Source organism: Suricata suricatta, chromosome 12 (genome assembly GCF_006229205.1).
Source record: "Suricata suricatta isolate VVHF042 chromosome 12, meerkat_22Aug2017_6uvM2_HiC, whole genome shotgun sequence".
In the NCBI taxonomy this organism is placed as follows: domain Eukaryota; kingdom Metazoa; phylum Chordata; class Mammalia; order Carnivora; family Herpestidae; genus Suricata; species Suricata suricatta.
In genome coordinates, this window is record NC_043711.1 from 70,150,464 (window position 1) to 70,166,494 (window position 16,031).

The window sequence follows — 16,031 nt, forward strand, 5'->3', positions numbered from 1 at the left end:
CTGTTTGCCCTTTTAAAAGGGATGATTACTGTGTAACTCCTCATAAAGCTGGAGAATGTATTCTTTCTTGGACCAGGGGAAGCCTTATGGATTCTAATTCTCCCAAGGTTAGCTTTGTGGGTTTGGAATATTCTGAAACCTAATGTGACAGCATTAAGCTATATCTGACCAGACTCTGTTGCACTGATTTTCTTTAGAACCAAACTTCCAAACAGGATTCAGTACAAGTACTTGGAGGTGATCCAAGGAAACACTGGTTGTGAAGTAGGAAAGGAAAACAATGAAGGGGAGGCAGCCAAGTTATATGCTTGATCTTAGCCAAAAGGCCGAGAAGCGATAAGGGAGGCAGCCAAGTTAGAGGCTGGAGTACAGTCATCCAGGGAAAACTCTGGGAGTTAACATGGAATATGTATCTCAGGGATATTCCATTCAAGGAACCAGGCAGCTGGGACCATTGTCAAGTAACGTTCATTTATCAAGGGACAAGAGAGCTGGCCACATTATTTACCCATATAGTCTATCAGAGACTAAGGGCTGATCCCAAAGAAACTATTCCCTGCACTTTGATTTAGCTCTTGCTCATAAGCTAATGGTAGTTCTGTGGCCAGAAAAAAAAGGCGAAGAATGTCAATTGCTAGCAATTGTAAGGCATCTTGCACCAGTAAGTGTAAGGAAATATGAGCAGAACAGCACCAGTATGCACCAGGTTCAGAGGGACACAAAGTGGCATCATGCAGTCCTAAATATCCTCCTTCCCAGGCAGACCTAAATATCCTCGCCATCCCCTTCAATGATGGCCTCTTTTTCCATGTTTTCTGTTTTCTTGTCCTCTCTGATCCTCTCAGAATTCAGTAGCTTCAATAATGGTATGCTTTAAAGAAATGCATACCACACAGTGACCCACTGTGCCCACAGGACAATAGGGTTTGTCAGCCTCCTAGGCTATTTGTGCATCCTTGGTGCACCTTACATCCAAACTATCTAGAAAGTTTGGAAGAACTTGTATGATGGTGTAGACATCTTTGAGAAGACCCAAAGACTGAAGGTTTAGCAGCTGTTCATCTGAAGTGTAATTCTCAACTGGAGGAAAATTTACCCCACTGTTTGGCAATGGCTGGAGACATTTTTACTTGTCACCACTTGAGAGGAGGGTAATGTTGGCCTTGGGTGGTTAGAGGTCAGCCATGCTGCTAGAGGTCCACCCCACAAGGAATTAGCTATCCTAAGAGTTCTGTTGAGACACAGTTCAGACACTCTGATCTAGAAAAACATCAGTGGGAAAGGAAGACACTATAGGGCATGCTTTCCAATTTCCTTTCCTCTTTTTTACTCACAATTTTTACTCTGACAGTTTCCATTGATTTGTAAAGGTGTTGGTTGATAAGCATGTTGGGAGGCATAGAAAGGAAGCTCATTAGGTTTCCTGAAACTTTGCTAAGTTGAATAAGGGAGTAGCAATCTGACCTTTTAAAATGTTTCCAGATGCTGAGCTACAGGATTGAAAGGCTAAACCCAGAGAACCAACTACTACTGATTAGTAGTGCTATGGCAAAAAGGGCAGTTTTCTTTTGACAAACCAAGTCATGAAGGACGGAAAGATACTGACACTCCGTGATTAATTTCTGGAAATGTGTTGAACGAATCAAATTATGTATCATTTGATGCCATTAAATTTGATTTCCTGCATTATATGTGGACCTTTTGCTTTTCAAACATTCTCAGTGTGTGAAATTGAATGTGCCATTTATAAGCTATCATGTAATTTTCTGTTTTCTGAAACAAAAGCAACAATCTGGGTACATTAAAGACCATTATATGATTGACAAACCCGCTTTTTAAAACTTGACCCAAAACACTTAAAATTACCATCATTTGTCAAAGGGAGTTATTCTTTAACAGAGCAAAATAATTTAAAAATTAGAATTAAAACATCCTTTTGCTTTGTTCCGACAAGAATACCTTCAATATGTATACATTTTCACAGTTTACAAAGTTACTTTTCATACCCACTAACTCACTAGATTTTAAAATCAACCCTATGAACAGATAACGTTTTTCCCAGTTTTAAAATGAAGAAGCTAAAGCTTGGAGACCATAATTTACTGGTTTAGTTATGAAGACAGAGTGTCCACTGTTTGTAAAAAAAAATATATATATATATGTACATATGTATATATATATCACTTCACAGTGCTTTGATTTGATGTTTAATATCAACATTTAAATTTTTTATCAAAGTAAAACATACACATAAGAAAGCATGCAAATTATTAGTATGCAACTCAGTGAATTTTCCCAACTTAAAAATATCCAGGTAACCAGCACTCAAGACTCTCCCTCATTCCAAAAGTCTACTTCATGCACCATTTCACCCAGGATCATGCTATCCTCTTTTCTGACAGCATTCATTTATTTTTGCTTGTTCTGAACTTTATATAAGTGGAATCATATGGTATGTATCTTTTGTGTCTTCTTTTGCTCAATATTAAATTTGTGAACTTCATCCAGATTTTTCAGTGTGGTTGTAGTTTCAGTGCTTCTCATCAGTGTATAGTATCCTGTCTGTAAGTATTTCAAAATTTAATCATCCATATAATCGTTGGTGGGCATTTTGGTCCTTTCTAGTTTTTTCTTATTACAAATAGTGGTGCTCTGAACTTCCTTCTACATGTTTTTTGATGGATGTAGGTACATATTCCTCTTGGACTTAAACCTACATGTAGGATTATTGGGACAGAGGATTTGCATACACTCTGGTCTGCTACACATCTCCCAACAGTCATTGTACGCATCTACTCTCCCACCAGCATCATGTGAATTCTTGTCATTTCTTATCCTCACCAAAGCTTCACACTGTCTTTTTCATCTTACTCATTCTTTTAGGTGTGGTTTTACGTCATTGGGATACTAGATTTCAGTTTTAAATTTATTTTTTTTAAGTTTTATTTATTTTGAGGGGGGGAGAGGACAGGCTGGGGAGAGGCAGAGAGAAAGGGGGACAGAGGATCGGAAGTGGTGTCTGTGCTGACAGCACAGAGCCAGTTGCGAGTCTTGTTCTCCTGAATCATTGGATCAAGATCTGAGAGCCAAAGTCAGATGCTTAACTGAATGAGCCACCCAGTTGTCCCTCAATTTTAATTTTAATAGTTGGAATCTGAGCCTCTTGTTAGTACTAGCCTGTAAGTTAAACACTGTTTTTAACATTGAAATTTGCTTTGTTTTCCCTTGTCCCCAACTACATAAATGCAGGGCCTTAACACCCACTTCAGAACAATCCAATTATTTCCAATTGTCCATTTAGCCCAGAGAAACTTTCTTCTAGATTTTGTCTCTAACCACTCATTAGTGTTTGGTGCCCACAAGGTGTATAGCAAATGGTTTAATCAGTACCATGGATACCAATCCCTTTAAGTAAGTACTGTGTCTCTACCAAGAGGGATTTTGCCCAGCATTTCAGAAGCTACCAAAGTTCAGGGCAACTGAAGAGCATATGCTGCATTCCATTCTGTTTTCCCTACATGTGAGTCCTCTTCCATGTTCCACTGTAAAAGTCTTTATCTGGGCTTCACAGCATTGTCTCTGCTTCTGCTGTATCACCTTACCTTGATCCAGCTGGCCAAACCCCATCCCAATTCCACAGTCCAGCTTATGTCTCATTACCTTCTTCTCTCTCTCTCTCTCTCTCTCTCTCTGTGGGGTCATTATACTTAATTGCTAGAGAGGGCTTGGAAAAAACATCCCCGCATTGACCTCTCCACCCATCTCTTCATCTTTCCCATTTCTGACCCAGGAACTCACATAAACAACTTCTATCTAACATATCCCTGCCTCCCATGAATGGGTGCCCTCCTGATCAGTCACAGCTGGTCTCTACATCACAGTTTAGCTTAGCCTGGGATAATGTGCTATTCAAATATCTTTTTTTTTTCATAAGAAAGATATTTTGGAAGTCAGAAAATCATGAGCCACTCATGCCATAAAGAAGTATCTATACACTCTCTCTGAGAAGTCACAGAACTACTCAGGGTGGATAGTCACCTAATCTTTTTTAGTCTCAGTTCTGTTCTCAATAAGTTAGAGATGATCACAACTCAGAACACTCTTCTCAAATATTTGTAATGATTTAAAATGTGGTAAATAACTTGCAAACACCCAAGTGCTTCACAAACTGGTGAAGTGTGCACCAAGATGTCTTAATTATTGTGTACTTTATTCTCTTTATTATGTTTACATATTGGCCCTAGTAATTGGCATATGTTGGCCCGTAGCAGAATTATGACTTGGCTTTCAATGCCTCTGGCCCTGATGAATGGATAATCTCGTTTAATTAATTAATTTATTATTTTTTAATGTTTATTATTTATTTTTGAGAGAGAGAGATAGAACAAGTGATGAAGGGTTAGAGAGAGAGGGAGACGGAATCCAAAGCAGGCTCTAGGCTCCAAGCTGTCAGCACAGAGCCCAACACACGGCTCGAACTTATGAACCTTGAGATCATGACCTGAGCTGAATTAGGATGTTTAACTGACTGAGCGACCAGGTGCCCCTGGCCTCGTTTCTTAGTAAGCCTTCCAGGGGATTCCATTACAAAAGTCTGTCCATTTTTAGGAAGCATCCAATGAAGGAAGGAAGGAAGGAAGGAAGGAAGGAAGGAAGGAAGGAAGTTAGTTTTCAAGGAAATGACTAGTCAGCCTTGTCCTTTCTTGCCTTCAATCAAAATGAATTGAGTATCTTCTCTGTGTATACCTCCTATAACTAGTCAATAACAAGTACCAGGTTGCAAATAATACAGACAGCTGCCTCCCTTGGAGGCATTCACAGATTAGGAATAAGAAACACTTCCAAATAAGTTTTATTACAATGTGGGGGATAGTGTATTGAGGGTTATGTGCCAGATGAGGTGAGGTCTTTTTAGAAAAGGGAGGGCCAGTTTCAGAGAAGGCTCTTGGATCTGAGAGGAATGAGTCAGATTTCCCAGGCCCACAGGCAAAAGGTATACATTCCAAGCCAAGGAAATAGTCTATATAATGAAAGGGTCTGAAAGAGATGGCATGTTTGGACATTGTCTAGTAATACTGGAATTTGTAATAGGATCATAGGTGTAGTGGGAAATGAAGTTAGACAGGTGGGCAGGTGTTAGAGCATTTCTGAAGGGCCTTTTATATTATCCCACATATTTTCATTTTGTAGGGAGAGGAAGGCACTGATGAACTTAAATGGGACTGATAGTTTCAGAATTTATTATTAGAAAGACCACAATAGCAGGAAGGGCAGTAGCAATGATATTGCAAGAGTCCAGGTGAGAGAGGACCAGTCCCTGATCCTGGGCTATAGAGGAAGGAATGAAGAACAGGATGGATATGACAGAGAATCACTAATGCAAATGGGATATTGTGATTGACTTCATGAATGAAAGGGATATACCCACCTAGAGTAGGAGCATGAAGAGTGTTCAGTCAGACACTTAGTGAGTCAACAGACTGACATTTACTGAGCACTTACTTTGGACAGAGAAAGGAGCTAGTCACTGTGGTGCATCTATAAAGATGAGGAGGATAGAGACCTCTGACTATTAGTGAACAAGCAACTGTAGTAAGTCACAGAATAAAAATAAAAAAGCTTCTATCAAAGAAAGGTCAATGTGCTATGATACCATCAAGATAAGGATGAATGACCCTGATTAGTCAGCTTTTATTTTAGAGAGCTGATAATTATCATTCTAAGCATGGGTTGTTCATATCTCCATTCTTTGCCATAATAGATTCTATTCCTTTAATGGGAAACCAGCTAAATGTCTTTCATTCTCTCTTTCTAATGTTTGAAAATGAATAAGACTCAAAAAAGTTCTTTTAGAATCTTTACAGAAGTGGCTGAGCCAGCACAGTGCACATCTTTGCTAGGTGAGGGCTGTTTGAAGGACATGTAAGTAAGTAAATTCACTTGCTTATCTAAAACATATATTTTGAGAATTTTGATGTTAGCCAAGTCAGCTCTGAAGCAAATCAGTTACAGTTAGAGTAGAAGAATATAACCCTTCTCAGAGGACATTGAAATGTGCCCACAAAATACAGAGAGTGACTTCAGACAGATTATATCCTTTTCTTAGAAAAAAGTGGCCTGGAATTAGTGAGGATGATAAATGAAAGGACTAGATTTCTCAGCTACAAAAGCAGATCACACTGGCACCAAGTCTGATAAGTGCTTCCATTAGGACTGTGGAAAACTCAGTGGAAATCTACGTAACCCCTAAATGGTGCATTAACTCACACAGTGTTTCAGCATTAGGTTATCTATTTGGACAGGTAGTCCAAAAGAACTTAACAGAATAATACTAAGGAAAAAATAAATTTCTGGAAAAAATGTCTGAAAAGATTGATAAAATTATTTGCTGTCCCTTTCAAGTATAATGGATATGCTAATCAGAATCCATAATAAGTTTTCATTTCTTTTCCTCTAGTAATATAAATTTGTAAGGAAATTCAAGATTGATTTACTTTCTTGAGCAAAAGGTAGGCAGGCAATATGAATGAATAACGAAGGTGAGCTAGAGACTATGAAATTTGCCCCTTTGTAAAGGAACCTGCTACTTTTGAGCTCTTTTCTATAGTTGCCATGTGGGAATGAGAGGTCTCATTGTTATCAGGCCTTCTGAGGATTCAGAAAAAAATTGGAAATATGAATACTTCCAGTATTAAAGTTTTGTCAATTATTAAAAAACTACTATGCTAGGCAAGTTTCATAGATAGCAAGGACATCATTCCACAACAGAATAAACTATGAACTTATTGCTTAACTTTGCAGTTATTATTATATTAAAGTTTATAATTTAATGTTTTGATATTGAAATAAGTTTGAGGGGTGCACCTAGCTGGCTCAGTTGGTTGAACATGCGACTTGATCTCAGGGCTGTGAATTGAAGCCCTATGTTGGGTGTAAAGATTACTTAAAAATAATTTTTTAAAAAGTTTGATTTCTCGCTTAGTTTTAACTTAATACTGATTTTTTCTCACATGTGTTCATTTTCAATGTCATATTAATATTTTTGATATAAAACAGATCCCTTAACCAATATTTGTTAATCCCTGCTCCATTTTTCTGAAGATTCAAATGTTAAAAGCATCTCTAGCATGCAGAGATGTCCATACAAAGACCACTATGAATATCTAAACATCTTTGGCCAAAAGACCAATGAAAAGAGCAATTAAAGAGACTCTAAAACTTGTATTCTATCTGTGCAACCTCTGTTTTCTAGTCTTTGAAGATGGAGGTAACATTGATTGTTATACAACAGTTAAAGCCTTTGGAGACCTACAAAAAAGCCTCTTTGAATAAGACTATCTCTAAATTATCTGACCTAAAAAATGTATACTTCCTAATGTAAAATAGAAATTTGCCATGATCTCTTATTTTGCTCTAATACAAATTCAATCCAGTAAAAAAAAAAATGCAAAGGAGCGTTTTACTTATTGGATTAGCAAAGATTAGAAAGATTAAAAATACTCACTTTTGATATGGATTCTGAGTATGGGTTCTCTGTCACTGCAAGAGGAAGTATAAATCAGTGTAACTTTCAGAAACTCTGTTCAATAATGTTATCAAATTAAAAAATACAGACACCTACCATTAGTTAGATTTAGCAATCCTACCTTGAGGAAGTGCAGTATAGACTGTTTATAATCATAAAGCAGAAGCCACAGTTTAAAAGTTCTTTAGTAGGAAAATCATTGAACAAATGTTGAAAAAGCCAATCAGTGGAATATTTTGCACTCACTAAATGTGAAATGGTGTGTATTTCTGTTTGTTGACCTAAAAATAGTGTACGTGAAACAAAAAAGTAGGACTCAAAATGTTTCCATTATGGTACTACTTTTGTTAAAGTACAAGTAGTGATATGAAACAGAAGGAAAGAGAAGAAAAGGGAATGAATAAATGAGAAAAAGACAGGCAGCCCTTGTCTTGTGGTGTGGAACTGTGGAAGCTGTTACTGTCTGTTATATGTGTCTATAAAAATGAAAAAAATAGCAGATTAATATTTGATACATTAATATGAATTTTTAGAAACATTCAAGTTAAGCTCTTTTAGTTTTTAATAAAACATTATCAAGAGTGGTTTTAATAATGCTTGCCTTCTTTCTATCCTATAACTTATGGAACAAACATCTTTTCTGTGCCTTGGTGAATTGTCTTACCCCTTTTTAATTTTGGGTCCTCTTCCAGCACTTTCTCGTTTGTACGGATAAAGTCATGAAATCTCTCTGAGAGGTTCTTTGATGGAAAGGTTTCCACTGACATTCTGTTCCTGAAACATCTTCATCCTTATTTCAGAACTCCTTTCCTCATTCACATCCTTCGTTTGCATTCCCTGAATTCCTCTCTAACGGCATCAGTGTTAGTATACTGAATATCAGCAGTTTCTTCTATAACTCCATTTACATTCTGTTCAGATTTCACCTTTAACATGAACACTTTGAGGATTTTTTTCCTAAACTTTCATTTTATTGGACAATTTCCTCTGTTAGTTATTCATTTTTCTAGAATGTCATGTGGGAAACAAGGAGGCATCCCAGCGACAAGTTTTGCTGTATATGAACAGAATAACAATGTGCAATGACCAATTACTGACAGACTGAGAAAGAAATAATGCAATTGGTCACCAATCATGATGTTTATCTGTTACTTGGGAAATGACTGGTGGACCACAAAACTAGAAGAAAAGCTTGCATTTTATACAATTATTCACAGCTAATATGACATAAGGACTGAACTTTGAACCATTTTGTTGGGGCATTGAGTTATAACTGAACCATGGTAACAGAGTTTTACCTGATAGCACCATGCAAATCAAGGTTTTGCATTGATGTGAATCAAAATTAATTTGGTTCAGATAACTTGAGGATAATTCAGTTAATAAAAAGTTTAAAAATTATTCTTTTGGGAAGGAGAGTTGGGGAGAGAGAGGGACTCAAAACCTGAGAGACTATTGAATACTGAAAACGAACGGAGGGTTGAAGGGGGAGGGGGAGGGGGAAAAGAGCTGGTGGTAATGGAGGAGGGCACTTGTGGGGAAGAGCACTGGGTGTTGTATGGAAACCAATTTGACAATAAACTATTTTAAAAAAATTATTCTTTTAAATTTCTTCCCTCCGAGGAAGGAAGATGGTTTTCATTTGACTGAATCCATTGGATTAAATCAATTTGAGGGGAAAATACTACAATATTTAGTGTTTCTTTCAAAGAATAGCGATTGATATGTCTCTGCATTTATCCTTGTCTACTTTGATACCATTTAGTAACATTTTATAGTGTTTTGCATAAAAGTGCTTCATATATTCTGTCCAGATGTATTTTCCTATTAGTACTATGAATAGAAGTTTTCCTTCCTCACTAGATTTTTGAAATATGACAGCTATTGATTTTGTATATTTAATCTTTTAAGTTGTCATCATACTGAACTCTGTTGTCAATAAAATTTAAAAGTAGGACAGATATATATTTATCATGTCAATCAACAATCATGATCTCTCATATGATGGGTGAACTTCTCATGTTGCATTATAAGGCTTATATTTCAGTTGTGTGCAGAATCTTGTTCTTTTACATTTAAGTATCCTTTCTTTCTTGCTCCTTCACATTTTCTCTCCCCACTGGAACTTTATTATTCAAACATTCTGTAACAGCACCTATAAAAATAAAATAAGGGGTGCCTGCGTGGCTCAGTCAGTTAAGCGTCTGGCTTCAGCTCAGGTCATGATCTCACGGTTTGTGGGTCCGAGCCCTGGATCGAGCTCTGTGCTGACAGCCCAGAGCCTGGAGCCTCTTCGGATTCTGTGTCTCCCTCTCTCTCTGACCCTCCCCTGCTCGCGCTGTCTCTGTCTCTCAAAAATAAATAAATAAATAAATAAATAAATAAACATTTAAAAAATTTAAAAAATAAAATAAGATCCTTTTATGTCTTATGTTCCCTCCAACTGCTATCTGATTTTTCTTATCTTTAAATCAAAATTCATAAAAGGAGAAGTCTCTATTTGCTGAAATTCTCCCTGTGCAGAAAATAATTAATGTAGCAGGTCTGCTTTTAAAAGGCCTGCTTACAAGGGAACTTGAATTTTGCACCACTAATTTCAAGAGTGGCTGATTCAAGAACCATAAAGACAGAATATAATATCAGACCTGGAGATCATATTTTAAGTTGAGAGATATACTAACAAAAAAAAGCTGACATAATTCCTTTATAGTTTGAAAATCTAGGTGGTGATGAGTAGATTGGTTAATGATTAAATTTAATTTTACTGAGGAAAAAAAAAAGGAGTGGCTCACTGTGCCTAAACCGTTTGCATAAACAATATGGCTTATGTCGAATGGCCACTCTGGGAGTCTGGAATTTTGGTACATGCCAGGCAGAGGCTGTCTACATGACTAGCCTCCAATCAAAACCTTGGGGTTTGAGTCTCTCATGAGATTCTCAGGCTGGCCCAGGTTCACTCATGTTGTCATAGCTTGTTGGTGGGGGAATTAAGTGCATTCTGTGTAATACCCCTGGGAGAGTACCCTTGGAAGCCTATGCCTGGTTTCTCCCAGACTTCTCCCCTTGCACCTTTTCCCTTTGCTGATTGTGTTTTCTGTCACTACTGCAATAAATCTCAGATGTGAGTACAACTCTGTGCTAAGTTCTGTGCGTTCTCCCAGCAAATTGTCAAACCTAGGGGTAGTCTTAGGTACTCTCTGCAGCTATCCCCAATTCCCATTCTCTTTTGAACTCCTCCTTTAGGATTTTCATTCTAGTGTCTCCATGAGATCCACTGGTTGCAAAGTCTAAAGGTCATTTCTGTTTCTCAGCAGCTTTTTGAATCAAGTCATTATTTTTTTTCTTCTTGATGTTTTTAGTATTTTTTTAATGATTATTTTTTTGAGAGAGAGAAAGAGAAAGGGTGCAAACTGGAGAGGGGCAGAAGAGGGAGACACAGGATCTGAAGCAGGCTCTTTGCTGTCAGCACAGAGCACAATGTGGGGCTCGAATTCACAAACCGTGATATCATAACCTGAGCCAAAGTCAGGACACTTAGCTGATTGAGCCACCCAGGCATGCCTATTTTCTTCCTTTTGCATTACTTTTTTCTTTGGTTTCAAGGACAGCACATAGTCTAGGTTTTCTTCCCACTTCATTGGCATGTCTTTCTCATTCTCCTTTTCTGACTGTTGATCTGCTGTCTAAACTTTACATTAGAAGTGACTTTTAAAATAGCAGTAGTGCTGGCATGGTGGGGGTGAATATCTAACTCTGATGGTTCAAGGAAGAAAGGAGAAGTTGAAGGCAGTGTAAAGGAAAAATAGACAATTTTTCCACAAAGTTTTACCCTGAAAGGGAACAAAACAAAAGTGCTACCTGGAGGAGAAATACAGCCAAGAAAATGTTTTTAAGTTGGGAGAAATTAAACATTTGAATGCTGAAGAGAATGATTCAATAGAGAGAGGGAGAAAGATAGGATCCACTGGAAAGAGTGGCAAATATGGCCACCCAGTGAACAAGCAGAGGGTTTACCTTAGATAGGAGGAGGAGAAATGTCAGTAGTGATTAACAGAAAGGAATGCAGGATACATGGGCTCCTTTGCTTCTAGATTTGTTGATAAGGTAGGAACTCAAAAGAGGGCTTCAGGGTCCCTCGACTTTGTCACTCAAAGAAGTGAGTTTAGGGGCGCCTGGGTGGCTTAGTCGGTTAAGCATCTGACTTTGGCTCAGGTCATGATCTTATGGTTTGTGAGTTCAAGCCCTGCATGGGGCTCTGTGCTGACAACTCAGAGACGGGAGCCTACTTCAGATTCCATGTTTCTTCTCTCTTTGTCCCTCCCCGACTTGTGTTCTGTCTCTCTCTATCTCTCAAATATAAATAAAATTTTTTTAAAGTGATAAAAAAAGAAGTGAGTTTATATGCTAGAGATTTGAGGAGCAAGGAGCCAGCAGACATAGTACAAACTCTAGAACTTGGTGATGGATAAAACATGGGGAGCGAGAAGGAGAGAGAGAATCCCAAGCAGATTCCACACTGCTAGCACAGAGCCAGAGGCAGGGCTCCATCTCAGGACTGAGAAATTAGGACCTGAGCTGAAATCAAGAGTCAGAGGCTTAAGCAACTAAGCCTATAGGGTGCTCCAATACCTCTGTCTTTTAATGAGACTGTGCCCTGAGCTGTGAACTTCACAAGTGCTTCTCAGGTTTTTTCCCCATCTAGATGGGACAAGATGGCTAGAGTGGATTGGGGATGTGTATTTCGGCTGTAGTTGAACAGTTCCTCTTGAGGGCAGAACAAGATGATTCTGGTGTTATTTCAAAATGGTTACTCCCCCACCCCATGCCCCCCATGGAAGCCCCAGAAAATTTTTCTCCTGTCTTCTCTTGAGAACCGGTTACTCCAGGAAGTAAAACTCACAAAATTTGGACAGAAATATGTTTATTATGTCATAATAACCCACTACCCCACCCCCCACACACAAAAAACAAAACTGTATCCCTGGAGTTCCTAACTCTCAGTTTTATCCACACTGAGCCTCTAACAACTCATCAATTACAATTGAGGTTTTCCTATCCCTGAACTGGTTTGAGGTTTCTGCTCCTGTACGTTGTGATTCTTTCTACCTTCCTATCTGTGTCTTCAGTATTGAGGGCAGCAGTTTGCCCTGTGACCTCAATTCTCTGATGGATCTAGGAAGAGTTGTTGATTTTCAGTTCATTCAACTTTTTACTTACTGTTAGGGCAAAGCAATGACTTCCAAGCTCCTTACGTGCCAGACTGAAAACTAGACTCTCTTAATTGGTCAATGTACAGAAGTAAGTAAGTAAGTAAATAAATAAATAATTTCAGCTAACCTCACATTCATAAGATAAATCTAACTTGGTCATGATATATTATCTTTTCTAAACTGCTCAATGCAGCTTGCTAAAATTTTCTTTCAGACTTTTATACATATTTTCATGAGTGAACATGTGCTGTAAATTTCTATTTCATAAACTTCTTGTTTAATTTTTGTGACACGATTATACTCACCTCATGAAATGTTAGGGAATATTCTTCCCTTTGCTGTTTTTAGAAGATTATGAATAATGTTTATCATTTCTTTAAATGCTTTTTAGAACTTGCCCACTAATCTGTCAGAATTTGAGAATTTCTTTGTGGAGAAGATTTAAAAAAAAATTTTTTAGGGGCACCTGGGTGGCTCAGTCAGTTAAGCGTCTGACTTCGGCTCAGGTCATGATCTCACGGTTTGTGGGTTCAAGCCCCACATTGGGCTCTATGTTTACAGCTAGCTCAGAGCCTGGAGCCTGCTTCCGATTCTGTATCTCCCTCTCTCTCTCTCTCTGACCCTCCCCGGCTCGTGCTGTCTCTCTCTGTCTCTCAAAAATAAATAAAAAACATTTTTTTAAAAAGTTTAATGTTTATTTTTGAGAGAGATAGAGAAACAGAGTGCTATTGGGAAGAGGCAAAGAGAGAGAGGGAGTCACAGAATTGGAAGCAGTCTTGAAGCTCTGAACTATCAGGACAGGGCCCCGAGTGGGCTTGAACCCACAGACTGTGAGGCCATGACCTGAGCCAAAGTCAGAGGCTTAACCAACTGAGCCAGCTGGCCAGGCACCCCTGAGAAGAAGCTTTTAAGTGCTGATTCCTTATCTTTATTGGTCATAGAACCACTCAGATTTCCTATTGCTCTTGAGTCAGTGCTGATGCATCATTATTTGGGGGAATTGTTTAATTTAAAGATGGTGAGGTATAACATTCTTTTATGTTCTTATTAAAAACTGTAATAGCCAGAGTTATATCTCCCTTTTTGTTTTTAGGCTTATTTCAAACTTTGAAGTCTAAAGTAAAAGTAAATTCTTTCCTTCAGACTATCTGTTTCTGCCTATGCTAAATGCTTGGGAACTATGGAACAGGGGCAATGTCTGTGGTAGAAACAAGCTAGTTGTCCACCAAAATATTTTCTTTCTCATTTTAGGTATGTAGCTAGATTCTATTTCCCAACTGTCCTTGGCATTGGGTATGGCCTTGAGCCTAAGTTTTTACCAGTAGAATGTGAGTGGAGTCAGGCATCCATTTCCAAATCTGGCCAATAAACACCTTGCCAATGAATGAACACCCATTTCAATTACCTATTGCTGTGTCACAAAGAACCCCCAAGACCTACTGCTTTAAAGCAACAACCATCTTGGGATGCCTGGGTGGCTCAGTCATTTAAGCATTCAACTTCAGATCAGGTCATGATTTCATGGTTCTTGAGTTTGAGTCCTGCATCAGACTGTGCTGACAGCTCAGAGCCTGGAGCCTGCTTCAGATTCTGTGTCTCCTCTCTCTGCCCTTCCACTGCTCATGCTGTATCTATCTCTGTCTCTCAAAACTAAATAAACGTGAAAAAAATTTTTTTAAATCTTAAAACAACAGCCATCTTATTGCTTCTCATGAGCTTGTCTGTTGACTGGGCAGTATTTTTCTAGTCTTGGCTAGGCTCAGTTATGTGGCTATGTTAAGCTGTGCGCTTGCTTGGTTTTGGAAAGCCCAAGATGGTCTCTATCACATGTCAGAGGCCTCATCACTCATTGTCAGCCAGGGTTGTCATGATTTTGCCCTCTGTGGCCTTTCTTTCCATGTGATGTCCAATTTTTCATGGTCCTTATGTGGCCTCTCCTTTCAGCAGGATTGCCTGGACCTCCTTTTAACATGACAATTGGGCTACCAAGAGAGAAAATGTGGATGTTCCTAGCCCTGTTAAGGCTTGAACTCCGAAGTCTTAGGCTGTTGCTTTCACTACATTTTGTTGGCTAACACATGTCTTAAGTCCATCTCTGATTTGAGAGTGGAAAAGTAGATGCCAGCTGTTCATGGGAGGAACTCCAACATCACAATGTGAAGGGGTAAAGGCAAAAGGAGACATACTTCATTGGGAGCCATTTTTAATATTCTGCCATATCACCCCTGATCACTCCCACACAGGATCCTCTCCCACTTCCCATGACAGGTAGATGTAGATGTTCAGGGAGCCCTTTTAAGCCATGTAATGAAGACAGAGGTGCTCCGTTGGAAAGCTCCTCACCTCCAGCTCCCATTCTCTGGCAACTGAACATGATGTAACTAAGAAATCAAGTGGGTTGTAGTAAACCACTGATATTTCAGGGTTCATTACAACAGCTAATCTTACCCTAAAAGTAGAACTGTAAGCTAATTTTTCAGCCTGGGGTTTTTCAGACCATACAGGTAATGTGAGTTAGATTGCAGACCTTTACGAGGAACATTTTGTGACTCTAGTCTCTCAAGTGATGTCTTGTCTCTTCTATCTGATGCTAAGGTCTGAGATAATCAACTGACCTTGTTGGTCCATGTGGTGTGAAGCATGGGGAAGTTTGGAGGAGGTAGGCAGCAAGGACAGTTTTTCTGCATTTATCTTTACTCTGAGAGTAGCCCTTTGTAGACCCTGTTTTATGTGTGTGAGCTCTGGCATCTCTTGAGCCCAGCCAACCCTGTCCCAAAACAGGCTGTGAAAACTGCCAACTGTCAAGTTCCCTTGGACTTGCAAATGCCCTTAGCTTGAAGCTGGCCTTGACTCTCTGCTGGTCTGCTTGGATTTCTCTCATCAGAGTTTGGCCTCTGAGAATTCCATACTTTCTCTCCCACTCATGCTTACATTTAAAAATATGTTATTTATATTTTAGCTAGCATTTTAAATTGTTTTCAGTAAGAAGGTCAGTGTGGTTTTGTAAATTTCAATACTGCCAGAAGAAGAACCAGGCATTTGTTTTTAGAGGAATTTAAATTTGTGATGAATTTATGTGTTTCTCATGACTTCCACAGAGAACTCATCTCATTCTGCTTTTATGATTTTCCCATTCACATCTGTTTTTGTAACTGGACAGTAGTACCAAATGTTCTCCAAGAAATGTCCTGATGGTATTTCCTTCCACTCACTGTGATCTCTGGTGGCTTGTTTATATCCCAGAACCACTAGTAAAATCAAAATTGACACCACCCCCACCTTTCTCTGCACACAGG

At 38.7% G+C, this 16,031-nt stretch overlaps 1 long non-coding RNA gene across 1 annotated transcript in view; it reads left to right on the plus strand.

The window, feature by feature from the left end:
* Positions 1 to 12,523: 12,523 nt before the first annotated feature.
* Positions 12,524 to 16,031, plus strand: part of LOC115275166 — a 41,636-nt gene continuing 38,128 nt past the window's right edge. Inside the window, exon 1 of the long non-coding RNA XR_003901416.1 lies at positions 12,524 to 12,831. This is a non-coding gene — a long non-coding RNA (uncharacterized LOC115275166). The remainder of the gene's footprint in view (positions 12,832 to 16,031) is intronic.